Source organism: Panthera pardus, unplaced genomic scaffold (genome assembly GCF_024362965.1).
Source record: "Panthera pardus isolate Hobbes unplaced genomic scaffold, ASM2436296v1 HiC_scaffold_7, whole genome shotgun sequence".
Lineage (NCBI taxonomy): Eukaryota > Metazoa > Chordata > Mammalia > Carnivora > Felidae > Panthera > Panthera pardus.
The window spans coordinates 74179411-74194232 of NW_026527002.1; the positions used below are offsets into that span (position 1 = coordinate 74179411).

Sequence of the window (14822 nt, forward strand, 5' to 3'; positions counted from 1 at the left end):
TGGAATGTGGACTCTGTCCCAGGGCCATTAGGGACGTGGACACTGAAAAGAGGGAGGACATGACTGAATGCCCTTTAGGAACAAAGGTTATTGGTGAATGCCCAAGTGTTTACCATCCAGGCACGAGTGGAATAAACATCAGTCATTTGAGGCCAACTCAATCTGGGGGCTTGGCTTTCCAGAATCACATAGAAAACTTCCACGCATCTGGTGGCCCCCCTTCTTGTGGCACGAGTACTATCAAGGCCACGGGGCCTGGCCGCAGTGGTTACCCCAGAACGTCCACCCTCCCGTGGAAGAAATTCTGCTACAGCCTCACGGCTCACCCGCGGCCCCCCGCCCTGGCTCAGCTATGAGTAACCACAGACGTGAGGGGTCAGCACTGGTCACGGGCCAGGCACCGCGCCCCGCTTTCTGCACACCCTCTTACCCCGATAGGCAGGTGGGTGCTCCACTGTCTTCCTTACAAACGGGCATCCAGGTCACAGAGCCGGAGACAGACAGACGGAGGAGGCGCCAGGCCCAGTCCACCCTGAGATCTATTCCAGTGAACCCTCGGAGCTTTCGTATCCCTGTGGGGTCCACCTCGCCTGCCGGGCGGGACCAGCCGCATCTTCTCAAGGGAACGACGAGGCTCAGCAGGTTAAGGGCCCGCGGCTGGCAGGTGCGGGGTCACAGCGAGCTTGGGGTGAGGCTTGTGGCTTGTTGCTTCCCCCCTTCCAGCCTGGCCGTCGACCAGAACTGGATCTTTGAGCACCCAGGGAGGCCCCTGCGCTGCTGCAACTGCCCCGGTCTCAGCTGTGGGTGCCTGACCTTTCTAGAAGATACTAATGATGCCTGCAAAGTGCGCCTCCCTCAACAACTGTAAGGAGTGTGCACTCCCAAGGCCAGAGGGTGTGTGGGTCCCCCGCTCCGTTTTACAAACGAGGTAACAGGTGCAGGGAGACACTGGTTCCAAGGGCACCAGGACCAGTGAGGGATCTATGGGGGCTGCGGGAAGATACGCCGTGCAAGGTGCTGGGAACAAGTGCGAGCAGAGGGAGAGCGCAGAAGCCTGCCCTGTAAGCGGCGTGAGAGCAGAAACCAGGTCTCAGCTCCTTACCGCTGCGTCTCCAGTGTCGGGCACTCAGAAACTACCTGCGAATGAGCCTGTCCAGGAAGGGCGGGGGGTGGTGGGGGGGAAGCTGAGAGGGAGTTTCAAGCACTGTTAACACGCAGTTAACGTCTACTCTCGTTTTCTCTGTGTTCCACCTCCGCACCTGCAATCAAGCCCTGTGATGTGTCTGTCGCTAAAGCTCCTTGTGTGGATCAATCCACAACCCACGAGTTCTGGGACCGTACTTTGGCCCCTTCTCCTAACCTTGGCCACTCGGGCTGTCTCTGATGCGCTGCTATAAAGGAATCAGGCAGCGAGGATCATGGATGGACGGGCACCACAGCAAGCGGACTGGGCTCCAGAGGCCGACCACGTGGCTTGAAAGCCCAGCTCCCGCACCTGCTGACAGCTGTGCATCCGCGGTTAAGTTACCTAGCCACTCTGTGCCTCGGTCTGGTCCCATCTCTGGTGAAACAGAGCAGGGAGCCCCCAGGGTGGCTGTGGGGGGTTAAATGTGTCAATGCGCAGGGCTCTTAGGAGAGCACGTGACCCGCAGTCAGACCTTCTGGCAAACAGTCTGTCAGCACTTATACTCGCGAAGTTCAGGTGATTCCTTAGAAAACAGTTCTGGAAGTGGGATCATAAGGTAGACAGATCCCTTGTAGACGGCAAGGAAATTGCCTTTGAAAGTCTAAGAAGAGAAAGGTCTTTAGCCCTAACGGATTAGCCCAAGAACAAGGGCTTGGGGGACCTAAGGAGCCAGCCTTTCTGCCGAGCTCTGTCCAGCCTCCTGCTGTAAGGCACCCCCTATGCTCCGGGTACCCCGGGAGAGAGAGCACTCTCACCCACGCCGCAGGAGGTCCCGGCCCCGGGAAGCTTAAGCCCCAGCCCCTGGCAGCACCCCACTTAGCTGGGGCTTGTCTTTCACTTGAAACTCATAATTCGTATCGTTATTTCTCAAAGAGAACTCCCAAATTGTTTTAGCTTCAGGCCTCCCCACACTCAGAACTGAAAGTGCGCACACTCTTGACTTGTTCATTTGTCTGCTTCTCCCATGAAAGTATTAATATCTCAAGGGACAGAGCTCTTGTCTTCCCCTTTTGTCCTCCCTCCCCACCCGTCACCCAGGCTGGCTGCTTGGCACAATGCCAGGGACCCAGAGCGTCTGCTGCATGAATGAATGAATGAATGAATGAATCAATGTGTGCATGAACGAACGAACGCATGGGTGAGAAGGAAAAACACAGCCTGAACCGAAACCTCTCTGCTAATTCTACTCACTCCGCTAGGACGCCCTCCTTAAAATCGTCGGGTACAAGGTGCTGGCCAGTCTTCAGATGCTCAAAGCCAGGGCCCCCGGGTCTCCTCTCTTCCAGGGGAACAGCCCCTGTTCCCCAACCCTTGCTCTTCTCTTAAAGGTTATCAGCAATAGAAATTCCATCTGGGTCTCACTGCTGTCCGTATCTCTGACCACCAACACTGCCTCTTATTTAGTGAGGCTGCCTTCGCCTCCAGTCCGCCTCTGGGCCCGCTGATAACATTTATGTTTTTGGAGGAAATGCTTGAGTCCTGAGGGATAATGCCCACTTACATGGCTCTTCGAGCCTGAAAAGATACACTGGAGCAAACGGGCCTGGCTTTCCAGAGCGAACGCCAGGGAGGAGTCCCCGTGGGTCCTCCGATCGGGGACCTCCTCACCTTCACTGTTGTGCTCTCCTCTGGGCGGTGTCACTGGGTTCCACCGACAGCTCCTCCTGGACCAGCATCCTACACCCATCCCCACCTGTCCCCCCGCCCTGCCGCCCGCATGGTTAGGTGCCTGCTTACTGCCAGTCTCTTCCTCTTCCCCACTCTCTGCTAGGACGTGAGCTCCCTTTGTCTGCCCAGGACAGTGCCCGGCACATAGAAAGAGCTCAGGAATCGTCGTTAACGCACACGCTATTTACACTAGCATTCGTCAAATTCACAACCTACCATCGTCCTGCTGGGAGCTAGGGATACAAAAGCCTCTGAGCTTAAGCAACTGGGCCAGGAATACCCCCACTGCAAGACAGGAAATGCCCTCTCCCCCAGAGACGCCGACTTCCGCATTCACACCCTCAACCTGATCAAGGTCTTTGCAAGCCCGGGAGAGCAGCCACACAACACCCCTCCCCCCACGAAAACGCTCGTGCGCACATACACAGTCCCCCACGGCTGCACGCTCCTGCACCCCATGTGCATCTCTGCACACCCTGTTGTGTGTTTCGCGACTCCATCAGGGACGCCGCCTGTAAACATTTCCTGGGGAGTGAAGGAAGTGACCACCACCGTGCTGTCGCCTTCCTGCTGCTCTGGGTGTCAGCGGTCTTGGATCCACGGGGACGAACACTTGCCCCGCCTTTGGCTCGGCTTTTCATCCGAGGCAGCGGGGTCTCCCCAGGCCATCTGGTCCAGTGCCAACAGGCAAACAGGCGCCCGCTGTAAACTTGCCACATTTAGCAGCCGTGTCGCTTTGCGTAAGTTAATTCTCCTTTCTCGTTTCCTCATCCGTACTTGGGCCACTGGGCTGTTATGAGTGGTCACGGTAAGGGAAGAGTTTGGAACAGGGCCTGATCCATAGTTTAATAAATGGGATGGTCTGTGGTATTGGCACTGGGCCTGGGTGACTGTTCAGCGTCAGGAAGACAGATGTGGGTATCAAGAACGTTGTAGCCAGCATCTCCCGTGTGCGCTCGTGGTGTTTTTAATACATCAGTTGATTTAGAAACGATCTCGATGATGTACCTATGTATGGATATTCACATACATATGACGTACACGGGTGTATATACAGATGTGTATACACATGTCTATAAATACGGATGTGTGTATATGTATGACAAATGTATATGTATACACATGCACACACACACACACACACACACACACACACACACACACTGCCCATTTCTCAGCTCTGCCTGCTCAGAGGGCCTGGAGGCAATGCCACCTCAGTAGCAATGGACACATCTTGTGACCAGAGGATATTTCTAGATGCCATTCTCCACCGAAAGGATCCAAGGCTCCTTGACCAACTGCTGATTCCATCCTTAACCAACTGATAAAACCAACAATGCAGGAATGGGACAGCCCAGCATCAGCCTTCCAATGTGAGGCGTTCAGGACACCCTGTGGGATGCCTGGCAAAAGCATAAAATCTAAATCGGATCACGAGGCAGCATCAAACACTGAGGGAGAGTCCGAAAAATAATTGGCTTGAACATGTCAACAATGTCACGAAATGTAAGGCTAAGGAAGTTTTCCAAGAAGGACACATACCACATGGGCTTCCTTTTGCTATGAAGGACCTCGCAGAGGGCAACTGCTGAAATCTGAATAAGGTCTAAGGATCAGATAATAGTAACAAATCAATGTTAAGTTTCTGCCTTAGTTGTATCGTCATTGTAAGAATTTTCTGATTTTAGGAAAAAATGGAGAGAGGAAAGGCTAGAACAAAAATAATAAAATGTTAACACTTAAGGAATCCGAGTGAATGGTCCCCGGGAATTTTGGGGGGCTGTTTTTTGCAACTTATCTGTAAATTTGCAATTATATCAAGACAAAGTAATTGACAAAAAATCAATTGAAAAGAATACCCTGGGTTCACATACTGAGAAAAAGTGAATATAGTGCTTAGCACAATAATCTGAAGCTCTTATAATATCGTTGTTACCAGAACAGTGTACCCAGCACATAATAAGCTGAAAATGGATAGATGATATTATCGCCGTCAGTATCATCACCATCACCCCTGTTATCCCTGACGTGCTTGATACTAACTACACAAAACTCAATACCTTTTCTTACTGCGACTTCTAATTACTTCATATCTGCATTCAACTCCATCGTCTGAAGGTCCATCATGGAAACACCCGTTTCAGGTGCTTCCAGCCCTCACCTGCAACGGTGTTGAGTTTGAAGACCAACCAAGAGAAGAGAGGTAGGGCCCATTCAGATCTACACGTACGGACACATATCAGTTCAATCTTTTGCCATCGTCCGAATCTCTGCTTTGTTCTTGCTAGTTCCTGGGCAACCCAAGGTCGACTAAGCCCAGCTCCTAAAGACACAACCTAGGGCCTTTGCCCATAGACCTCCTGGATACCTAGAGTTTCTTCTCTGTTCCCTCTTCAGACCCATCCGTAAACACTGGGCATCTCAGTGACTGGGCCTCTTATTCTGCATTGCACTGCCTTATTCGATAAGAGGAACCTCCTATTATACCCCCAGTCCTGACCCATCCAAGATGGCGGGACTATTGCCAAGTCCAAGCTTCTCCCCAAGGGTCTTCTGTGCTCAGACCATTTCTGGGATGTGACAAGGTCCCAATCATCATTAATGTGTGTAACACGTTCTTTAAAAGTAAACCCACAGTCCTTTCCCTATCATCTTTTGTCCCCATCACTCCTCATTCTCTCAAGACTCACAGAAATCATACCTTTAGCTCATTTTCCTCCTCTCTTCGTTTCTCACCTCCCTTGCCCCTATCTTCAGCCTATGGAGACACTATGGCCATTGCTTCTTCCCCTTTTCAGGAGACCCCATACTGTGTCTGACCTTCCTACGACCATAGAAAGGCTCCTATTTGTATCGACCTATTTGTATATATAAAACCGATAAATCCTAAGGTCCAAGCGGCTTAGTTTTTACATGGAATTATATACAGCAACCACAGGTTGGCTGTCCAAAGAAATTTTAAAAGCAATTCCATGTTTATAGACAGGCAGGTAGACACAGATATAGATGTCCTCACCAATAATCATATAGAACAGCCACACACGCACAAATACATGCACCCACCTTCCTTCTTCCACAGTGGTTGCCATGATATCCAAGCTGAGTTAAACACTGGCAGATCGAAGAGAGACAGACCAGGGCAGGGCGATCAGTTTCCCCAAGCCCGCCTTCCTCACTGATGGAAACGTTCTCAATGTGCACGGTCCAAAATGGTAGCCGTGGGTCACATGTGGTGACATGTGGCACTTGAAATGTGGTGAGTGTTGAGTGAGGGCTGAATTTTTAATTTTGTTTAATTTTAATGAATGAACATTTAAATAGCTGTATATGGAGTGGCTACCTGTGGACAGCTTAACTCTAGTCCAGGGCCTGGCAGGCTTTTTCCATTAAGGACCAGACTAAATATTTCAGGCTCTCAGGCCACACAGCCTCTGTCACCACTGCTGGTGTGCTGTGACAGCAACCACAGACATACTTGAACAGAGGAGTGTGGCTGGGTACCAATAAAACTTTATTTATAAAAAATGGCCAGGCCAGTTTTGTCCTGTGGGTCATAGTTGTTTGCTGATGCTCGCTCCAGCACAGCATCATTCCAGACCTTCTTTGAGATGGCAGGCATTGGTCTTACGAGGCTGTTCCCAATCCGGTTTTTAAGTACTTGCTTAATGAAAACACAGAAGGCTTTCCTTTCAAGAAAAAGAGGTCACTTGATATCCTAACGGTCCTACATTTTTCCCTTTAGGAGAAAGCCTTCCCTCTTAACGGAATGTCCCCGGGGAGGGCAGGCCAAATTATAAAGAGATCAAGACAAGACATCTCTCCTCCGTGACTCAAGATTATTCTACGGAAGAAACCAGAAAAGACAATACCTCTCACTCGTGCAAGGGGAAGAGGGCAGTCATTTACCTAAGTATGCCCAGGGACTGTCCACTTCCGGTCCTGGCCACAAAGCTCAAAACGTTTGCTTGCCACAGCCCCTGGCGATGATAGTCACTTCTGGCATTTCCAGGTCAGAAAGGTGGAGTCTGAAAACGGTCCCAACTGGAAGGGAAGAGGAAGAGGAGAAAAGTTGAAGTCACTTTTGACATTTTGCTCATTCGTGGTCTTTTGAAAATGACTCAGGACGATTAAAAGGCATTCGCCCAATGCCCTACACACCCACCCAGTGATTTATGCGTCAAGTATTTTTTTTGAAAGAAACACCTATCCCGTTCAGTGCACACAGCCAAGCACCAGAGACAGAAAGGTGAGTAAACCATAGTTCACGCCTTTAAGAAGCTCAGGCTGGTGGAGAGGACAGAAAAATAAATAAGCATCTCATGGCAACACGATACAAGGACGTGAATGATATTTGGCAGAGCGAAGGGAGAAATGACCAGCCCAGTAGGAGGCCAGATGGATCGTTTTAGCTGCTCCTTGCTCAAGTGAAACGCCTTTTGGCAAAAAGAAAAGGGTTGGGGAAAGGGTCTCTGAGGAAGACGAGAAAAGAAAAATGTATGTGAGATCAGGGCTAGGATGCACCAGGGAGGCCGGGTGGGAGATGGTTTGGGAAGGCCTCACCCTTGAGTAAGAACAGAGACCCACAGTTGAGTTCTTACTGTGCCCCAAGCACTGAGAGATGTACCGACCACACGTTGTCTCACGAAATCCCTGGGGTGGTCTCCAGGATCATTCCCATTCAATGGATGGGCAGCTGGAGCTGGGAGAGCTCCTGTGAGCAACCCTGAACAAGATGACAAAGGCAGTGAGGGGTAGAGAGCGGCCCCCAAGGCGACACCCCCATTCTGTCTGGTTCTACTGTCCTCATCTTGGCCGCCAGGACAGGTGCGTACGGTAACGGCCCCTCCCATTTTCTCTGGCCACTGTGTACGCACGCTCCTTTGCAGAGTGGTTTTGCTCCCTCTCCCCACGTGAACTGAGGTCCACTTCTCCACCCTCTGAATCCGAACTTGGCCATGTAACTTGCTTTAGCCAGTGAGCCGATAACAAAAGACAAAAAGCTTCAAAGGCGCTTGTGCCCAAAACTTCCCCTTCCTCGCTGCTAGGAATCACTCTGGGGCCACACTGGCCCCTGAGCTGGTCCCCTGGAGGAGGACAAACACCATGGGAGAGGCTCCAGGCATCCCAGCCAGCCCGGCTGCCCCCCCCCCCCGCTCCCTGCCCAGTGCGTGGACCACCCCACTGAGTCCCAGCCAAGCTGCGGGGACCACAAGGAGCGTCCAATCAACCCACAGATTCAGGAGAGATAACAAGTGTTTGCTGTTTAAGGCACTAAGGTTTGGAGCTGCCTGTTAGGCAGGGAAAGCTCACCGATGCAATCACCAAGTAAGCTTTACGCTGCCGGCAATGGTGATAAAACACGATCAACTTGCAACTTAGAAAGACAGGTCAATGGGGGATGGGCATTGAGGAGGGCACTTGTTGGGATGAACACCGGGGTTGCTATATGTGAGAGATCAATCACTGAACTCTACTCCTGAAGTCACTATTACACTATATGTTAACTAACTTGGGTTTCATTTTTTTTTTCTTTTAATCCTCACGATAATAAAACGAAAGATCGGCCTGTGTGGGTGATTGCCCAGAGAGGAGGAGGGCCAGAACTAAGGCAGGGCTGTGGGATAAAGGAGATATGGGAGGTTCAAGGAGCTATTTTAGATGTAAGGTCAACAGGATTTAGTTCCAGACCGACCCACGATTTGTCTAAAGGCGCCTGGTGTCGACAATAAATAGATTCTATTTGGAGCTCGCCGAGGGGGCGGGATGTGGCCACAGACGACACGCCAAGTGGCCTGAGCCACAGCAGTTGGGGCTCAGTGTCACAGCAAATGCGAGCACCCGGGATGGAACTTTCTTTTCAGCCCCTGTTGTCTGAAAGAAGAATTAAGGTGAGCTGCTCACCGCCCCAGCCTCCTGGCTGGACCTGCCTTTCCCACCTCCTCTGATGCCTTTCCCTGCTCTTGGCGGCCCCCGGAGGGATCCGTGTAAATTGCAACCCCGACCTTCCTCCCTCCCATCACCAGCTGGCACCGTCCTCTTTCCCTCTGTGCTGTCCACACACTCTTTAGATTTCAGTATCGACGGCCTTTCCCAGGGACAGCTTTGCCGGCCGCCTCGACAAGGCCGGTCCCCGCCACTGCCCAGAATTCCCTGTGCTCCCAAACAGCATGCGCCACTGGCCTGATAACTCCCGGGGGTCACAGGTGTGCCCGTGCTACGTGTCACTCCGCCACCACCACCTGGCACGCGGCTTACCGCGTGGGACAAAGTCAGTTCCTGTTTCCTGAGTGAGAGAACGAACAGAAACATTCACGTGTCACCCGTCCGAGATGTTTTCTTTAACGTACTCCTTTCCACACTCCAAGCTGGGTTAGCCACCTTGCCGTCGGGCACCCGCGGCTTGCTGTGCTTACCTTCATTCGTTTGCGCGGGATTCCTGGCCCCGACCTGGCAAGCTTGCAACTGCGGGGCTTTTCCAAACTACAGCTGTCCCCCAGGTGTCGCCCACCTTCCGTGGCCTCCGTTTCTCAGCTCCTGGCGCACAACTGGGGCGCTAAGCGCGCAGAGAAGGTAACTACCCCACTCTGCACCTGCTGGTCCTAGGGAGCAGCCTAGCTATTATGCACGGAGATTCTCCTGGCCTTTGCTTGTCAACACGCGCCCCGAAAACCTCTTCCGAGGTGGTTCTCTTCCCGCGGCACCCTGCCCTCCTGCATCTCCCTACGTTCCACGTGCTTCCCTACCCTTCCACGTGCTTCCCTACCCTTCCTCTCCCGGGCCTTCGCCCTTTCATTTCTATCCATCCAACTGGTAGCCGCTCCCGGCCCAGGCCCTCAGAAGCCAACTGCTGGGTTTGAACCAGGAGATCTGGAAGCAAGAAACACGTCCACCAACTCTATCTGCTACGTGGGAGATGAGGGCCCATAAGTCATTCCTCCTTTACCCCTAACAGAGCATCACCATCGGCGAGACCCCTGACGTTCTTTTTGACGTTCCTTCCCATCATGCAATAGAACACGATACATCTTGTCAGGGGGTTTTGTTCTCTGATTTTGTTTCTTTGGGGAGCAGGGGAGGGGGCTGGAGGCAAAACTCTGCATCACCCCTGGAGGAGCGCGGCCGGTTCGCTTAATAAATCACGGCTTTCTCCTCCACGTGAGAAGTGATGATCCAGATAACCGTGAACACTGGACCCGGCTGAGTAATATTGCTGCCCTTTGAAGGTACAGGAGTCTGTTCCCAGAGGCCGGTGGCCATGTCATACTCCAAAATAATCTGCCTTACTGCCGGAGGTGCCGACAGACCAGGAGAGGCCAGTCAAGCCAGGCTGCGTGACTGTAGACAAACGGCCTTTCTCTGAGCCTTAGTTTGCTCCTTAGTAAAATGGACACCGCACCTGCTTCCACTACTTTGCAAGGCTCTACTGCGAAACAAGCGGATAAAAACCAACGTGAAATCACTTTAACAACAACGGCAATGAAGTAAAACTCGCAGTAGCGAGAGCCTCCGAGACCACTTGTGATGGCTCACGGGCACTTTCCCAAACTAAGCCCTTTGTTCTCCAACGCTCTGCTAATCTTCACAAGGATGTCATGTGAACTATTTTTGCATCATTTTGCGGATGAGTACCTGGCGGCTTGAAGAGGCTAAGCAACTCGTTCAAGGTCGCAGTCAAGACTGGAGGCCGAGTGATAAACCAATTCCTACCCTGCCTAGCACGGCGTAGTTCACGACGGCGCTCACTGAGCCTCGGGTGCGCCCGTCGAGCTCGCTGCTCGGCCCTGGCAGGGACCACAGCACACTCTTGGGTTCTGCCAGTGAGGAGCCCACCCAGTGGGGAGGGGTGCGGGCACACAGCCGGCAGCCGCGCCACCCTGCACCCCAGTGGGGAGCCTGTCAGTGCACAAGTGGGTGGTTTCTTAATCCGAGTTCCTGTCCGGAACACGATGATCACGACCGTGGAGAGTGAGATGACCACAGAGACGGGCAGATCTGTCTGCCACGGGGACGGGTGACCCAGATGTAGGCAGGTGCAGGGACGGATCAGAAGCTGGGCAGTGAGATGACCCAGAAACGCCTGGAGTAGGAGCCGGGTACCCAGAGCAGGGCTGCTGGCCAGCTGGGAGCAGGGTGCAGGGCAGGGGAGCCACGGGTGCCTGGGCCGGCTCCAGGGTAGAGGAGTTGAGCGGCCCCTTCCTGAGGCAGCCGTGTCTGCCCTCTCACGGCCCAGGGGCTGAGGAAGCCGGCCCCGGCCTGGCGGGCTGGCAGGAAGGGCACTGTACCCGGCAGGAAGTACACACGCTTGTCCTGGGAGGGCTGTCCTCTCATGCGTCCCCTCCCCCTCTGACAGGGCTTCAGCTGGGGGCGGTTTCTCCGACTGAGTGGATTTCTGAATTCGGAGGCCAGGCGCTGGTCTGGCAGCTTCGGGGAGACGTTATGATTACCGACAGCGAATGGATGGATGTGGACATGAGGCCAGCAGCGGGCTAAGCAGCCTGTGCGCATGATTTCATTCGGTCTGCGCAGCAGTCCTCTGGTGGCCGGGGGCAGGCTGACCCCCATTTCAAAGACGTGGAAACTGACGCTCTGAGGTCGTTTGCCCAAGGCCGCAGGTTAGGCAAGGGGCAGAGGTGCAATTCAAAGTCAGGGTCACCTCGTACACAGACCCGTCTCCTCGCCTTCTGGCCCAGCTGGGCTCTAGAAGGTCGTCTCCCCACCTCACACCCCACAGATGTGTAAGTTGGGGGGGAGGGCTGGGGCGGCTCACTGGCCTGCACCTCCGCTCTGGGCTCCCTAACATCATCGGTGGCTCCCAGCTCTGCAGCGGCTTCAGCTTCTGGTTCCCAGCACCGAATGCAGTCTGTTCTCCAAGCCCAGAGAAATAAAGACGTGGGAACTTCTCACCCGAGGCAAACACCCCAAACACGGCTGGCCGTCACTCCCGCGAGCACCGGGCCGCTCCCTCCCACCGGCCCGAGCCTCAGTCTGTTGGTTTTCCAACAACGCAGGTCTGGCTACGCCTCTTTCTAGAAGCAGGTAAAGAAACCTCGGTCGTACCTCACTATGAAAAACTGAAGGTTGCTCAGAACCCCCAAACCGCAACCTTGCCATTTTCCTCTCTTACAACCCGCTTCCTCAAAGCACACGAAGGGAGGGGGTGCCCTGCTTCCGTCTCAGGGTTCCTCCATGAAGTCCCCTGGGCCCTGGCTCTCTCCACCCTCACTGCCACTGTCACCAGATCCCACCGTCTTCCAGCTTGAAGACTGTCTGTTCTCTGGGGCTTTCCCCCATGCCCCCTCCTCTCTTGTTCTGTCGAGCCCAACTCCCAGCCAGGAAGATGGGTGGTGCGGCCACAGAGCACCAGTGGGAAGACTGAGGCTCGGACATGGAAGTCACCTGCCCCAGTCTCAGAGATGACAAACGGTGTCCCCCACACTCTGCCCCGGAGCCCGTGTTCTCCTGGCCCTCGCCGCCCCCTCCGGCCCCAGGCCTTCCCGGAGGTGTCCCCTCGGCCTTCCTCGCTGGGGAACCTGAATTCGCCTTCAGAGCAGGGAGACCGACGCTGGAGGCCTAGCAGCCTCCTCTGGGCCTCCCGGCTTCTCTGTACTGCCCAGAATCGCGCTCAGATCTAGGAGGGATTGTGAAATAAGATGCCTGTGTCTGTTTTCCAGGCAATCGCAGCCTAATTAGGGAGGCACAACTATGTACTTTTGAACAACAGTTTGTGGACGAGGGGAAAGAAGGAGGGCGGGGTGGGGGGGAGGGAGAAAGAAAAAGGGAAGGAAGTGAAGAAAGCAAAGTTGTGCTGACCATGGAAACCTTGAGCCAGAGGACAGGGCTGGCGTCACTCAGAGTCTGTCCGAGCTGAATGTGACCTGGAGTGCCACCATTAACCGTCCTATTTATAGCCCTTTGAAATGTGGCTTGGTGAAGTGGGGGGGAGGGGGGGGGGCTTTGTTCTTTTGGCCTCTTATCTGATTCTTCAGAACAAAAGGAAGGGAAGGGAGGTGGGGGGCAGGTTGGCAGGGGTGTGTGAGTGCGGGTGGTCAGACCAGACACACTGGACCCAGGAAACGTGGGTGTGTCTGCCACGTGGGTGTGTCACAGCAGGATCTGGTGACGCGAGATGGGGGGGGGCGTGTAACAGCTCCCCCCAACCCCGCTCGACTCAACCTGGGGGACCTTAGGCCCAACGGCCAACTTTAATGAACCTCAGCTTTCCCAACTGTCAAAACACTGATAACTATAATGACCGCAGAGCCCTGGTTAGAACGTTAAATGAGCCCGAAATGTCCAGAACGCGGTATTTCCTGAGCAGAAACTCCGGAGGGATAAAAGGGCAGACGGCCGCCAGAATCCACAAAATGCAACCCAGCCTTGCTCAGAGGGAGGTCTACAGGAGCCCGTGGGCAGGGGTGGTCTGGGAGGCTGCGGTGTAAGCACTGTGCCAACAGAGCAGCAGAGAGGGCTTGGTGCAGGGGGTCACGTAGGAGACCCGGCCGCTGGGGTCCCTGGCTGCTGGCCTGGGGAGGACAAGGGAGGCTCGCTCTCTAGGACACCCCGAGCTTCCCAAGTCGGGCAGAAACCCAGCGGTAAAGGCAGGACTTGGCAGCTGTGAACTGCGGGCTGGCTTCTCGCCCCGGCTTTGCCCGCTAACGGGCTGAGGAATCACACAGGTTGGCCCTCTGTCTGCTTAGCTGTAAAGTAGGGGGCAGGGAATATCTAAAATGTCACGTCAAAGTCTTAGGTGCCTCCAGGGTCCAGTGCCACCCCCAAGCTTCATAAGCCCAGACCACTTCTCAGCCTTAAATTCGGACAGCCCCAGAGCTGCACCCTATCACCTCCTCCAGGAAGCCCTCCACGGCTGGAAGGTCTGTGTGGCAAAGAGCTTCCTAATCCACAGAGGTGACCAGAGAGCAAAGGGTCACTGCGTGGGGCACGGATCTCGCCTATCGCTAGCGGTGTTCAAGCAGACGCAGAACCACCACAGGGGAGAGTGGAAGGGAGGAAACAATTCCCGGGACACCGTGCAAGGGGTTTCTACACTTGAACAGGGATCATGACGACCAAAGCACACACTTAGCAAGCACTTGGAGTGGGCACTCTGCAGGGCACCTTCTAAACACTAAGTGCCAACTCATTTAGTGCTCGTTTAGTACCTACTGGGAGGTGGGTACTATTCCCCATATTTTATCGATGAGGAATGGAGGCACAGAGAGGTTAGGCAACTCGCTCAAGGTCACACAGCTAAGACGCGGCAGAGCCAGTATTTTTATTGAGCGAATCAATGAATGACTCAGTAGATGAATAATTGAAATCTTGGAATAGGGGAAGGTTAAACAAGGGCAATGCTAAGCCTCTTTGCAAATGCTGGCATTTTACAGCTCCTTCTTGTTTCATGCTCTATAAACGTGCACCGTCTGTAATGTGTTATCATTCAATCTACTCAAACACACCTTCCTCCCCCACCCACCCCCCTGGCTCCGGATCCCGTCACAGCTTCTGACACTGTGGCTCCTGCTCAGAGAAAAGGAGAAACCTCCTTTACTTCACCCCAGGGCAGATTCCCAACGATGCGGAGATACTCTGCTGTTCAAAGCTGTGTCCGGGGCCAGTAAATTTTTTCACCTTCTTCGGACGTTTGGCCTGGTAGAGACATCAGTTTAGTTTTTATGATCCTAGAGTTCACAGATCGTTTTTGCTTAGTTCAGTTTGTTCCCTGTCATAGGTAGAGACAGAAAAACTAGCAGGAGACAGAAAAACTATGTCGGAACCAATTCTTCAAACCACTCTGAAAGGCGTGATTTTCATTGGAAATTTCTGGTAGGTGGGGGAGCACGACCTCGCTGGCTTCTAGTCTCCCTTTTTCATTTTACTTTCCTTTTTTTGCCGGAAGACTGAGGTCCCAAAACTAAGATTTTGCTTTAGCAACAACCAGGAATACCCCCCACAAGGACATTCTTGTTTG

The 14822-nt window shown here is 53.5% G+C and overlaps 1 protein-coding gene across 1 annotated transcript in view; it reads right to left on the bottom strand.

Moving 5' to 3' along the window:
* ST3GAL1 (ST3 beta-galactoside alpha-2,3-sialyltransferase 1) overlaps nt 1-14822 on the bottom strand; it is a 94406-nt gene that overhangs the window by 69897 nt on the left and 9687 nt on the right. Inside the window, exon 2 of the mRNA XM_053896502.1 lies at nt 6761-6895. The gene's annotated coding sequence lies outside the window, so the exon portion shown is untranslated. The remainder of the gene's footprint in view (nt 1-6760; nt 6896-14822) is intronic.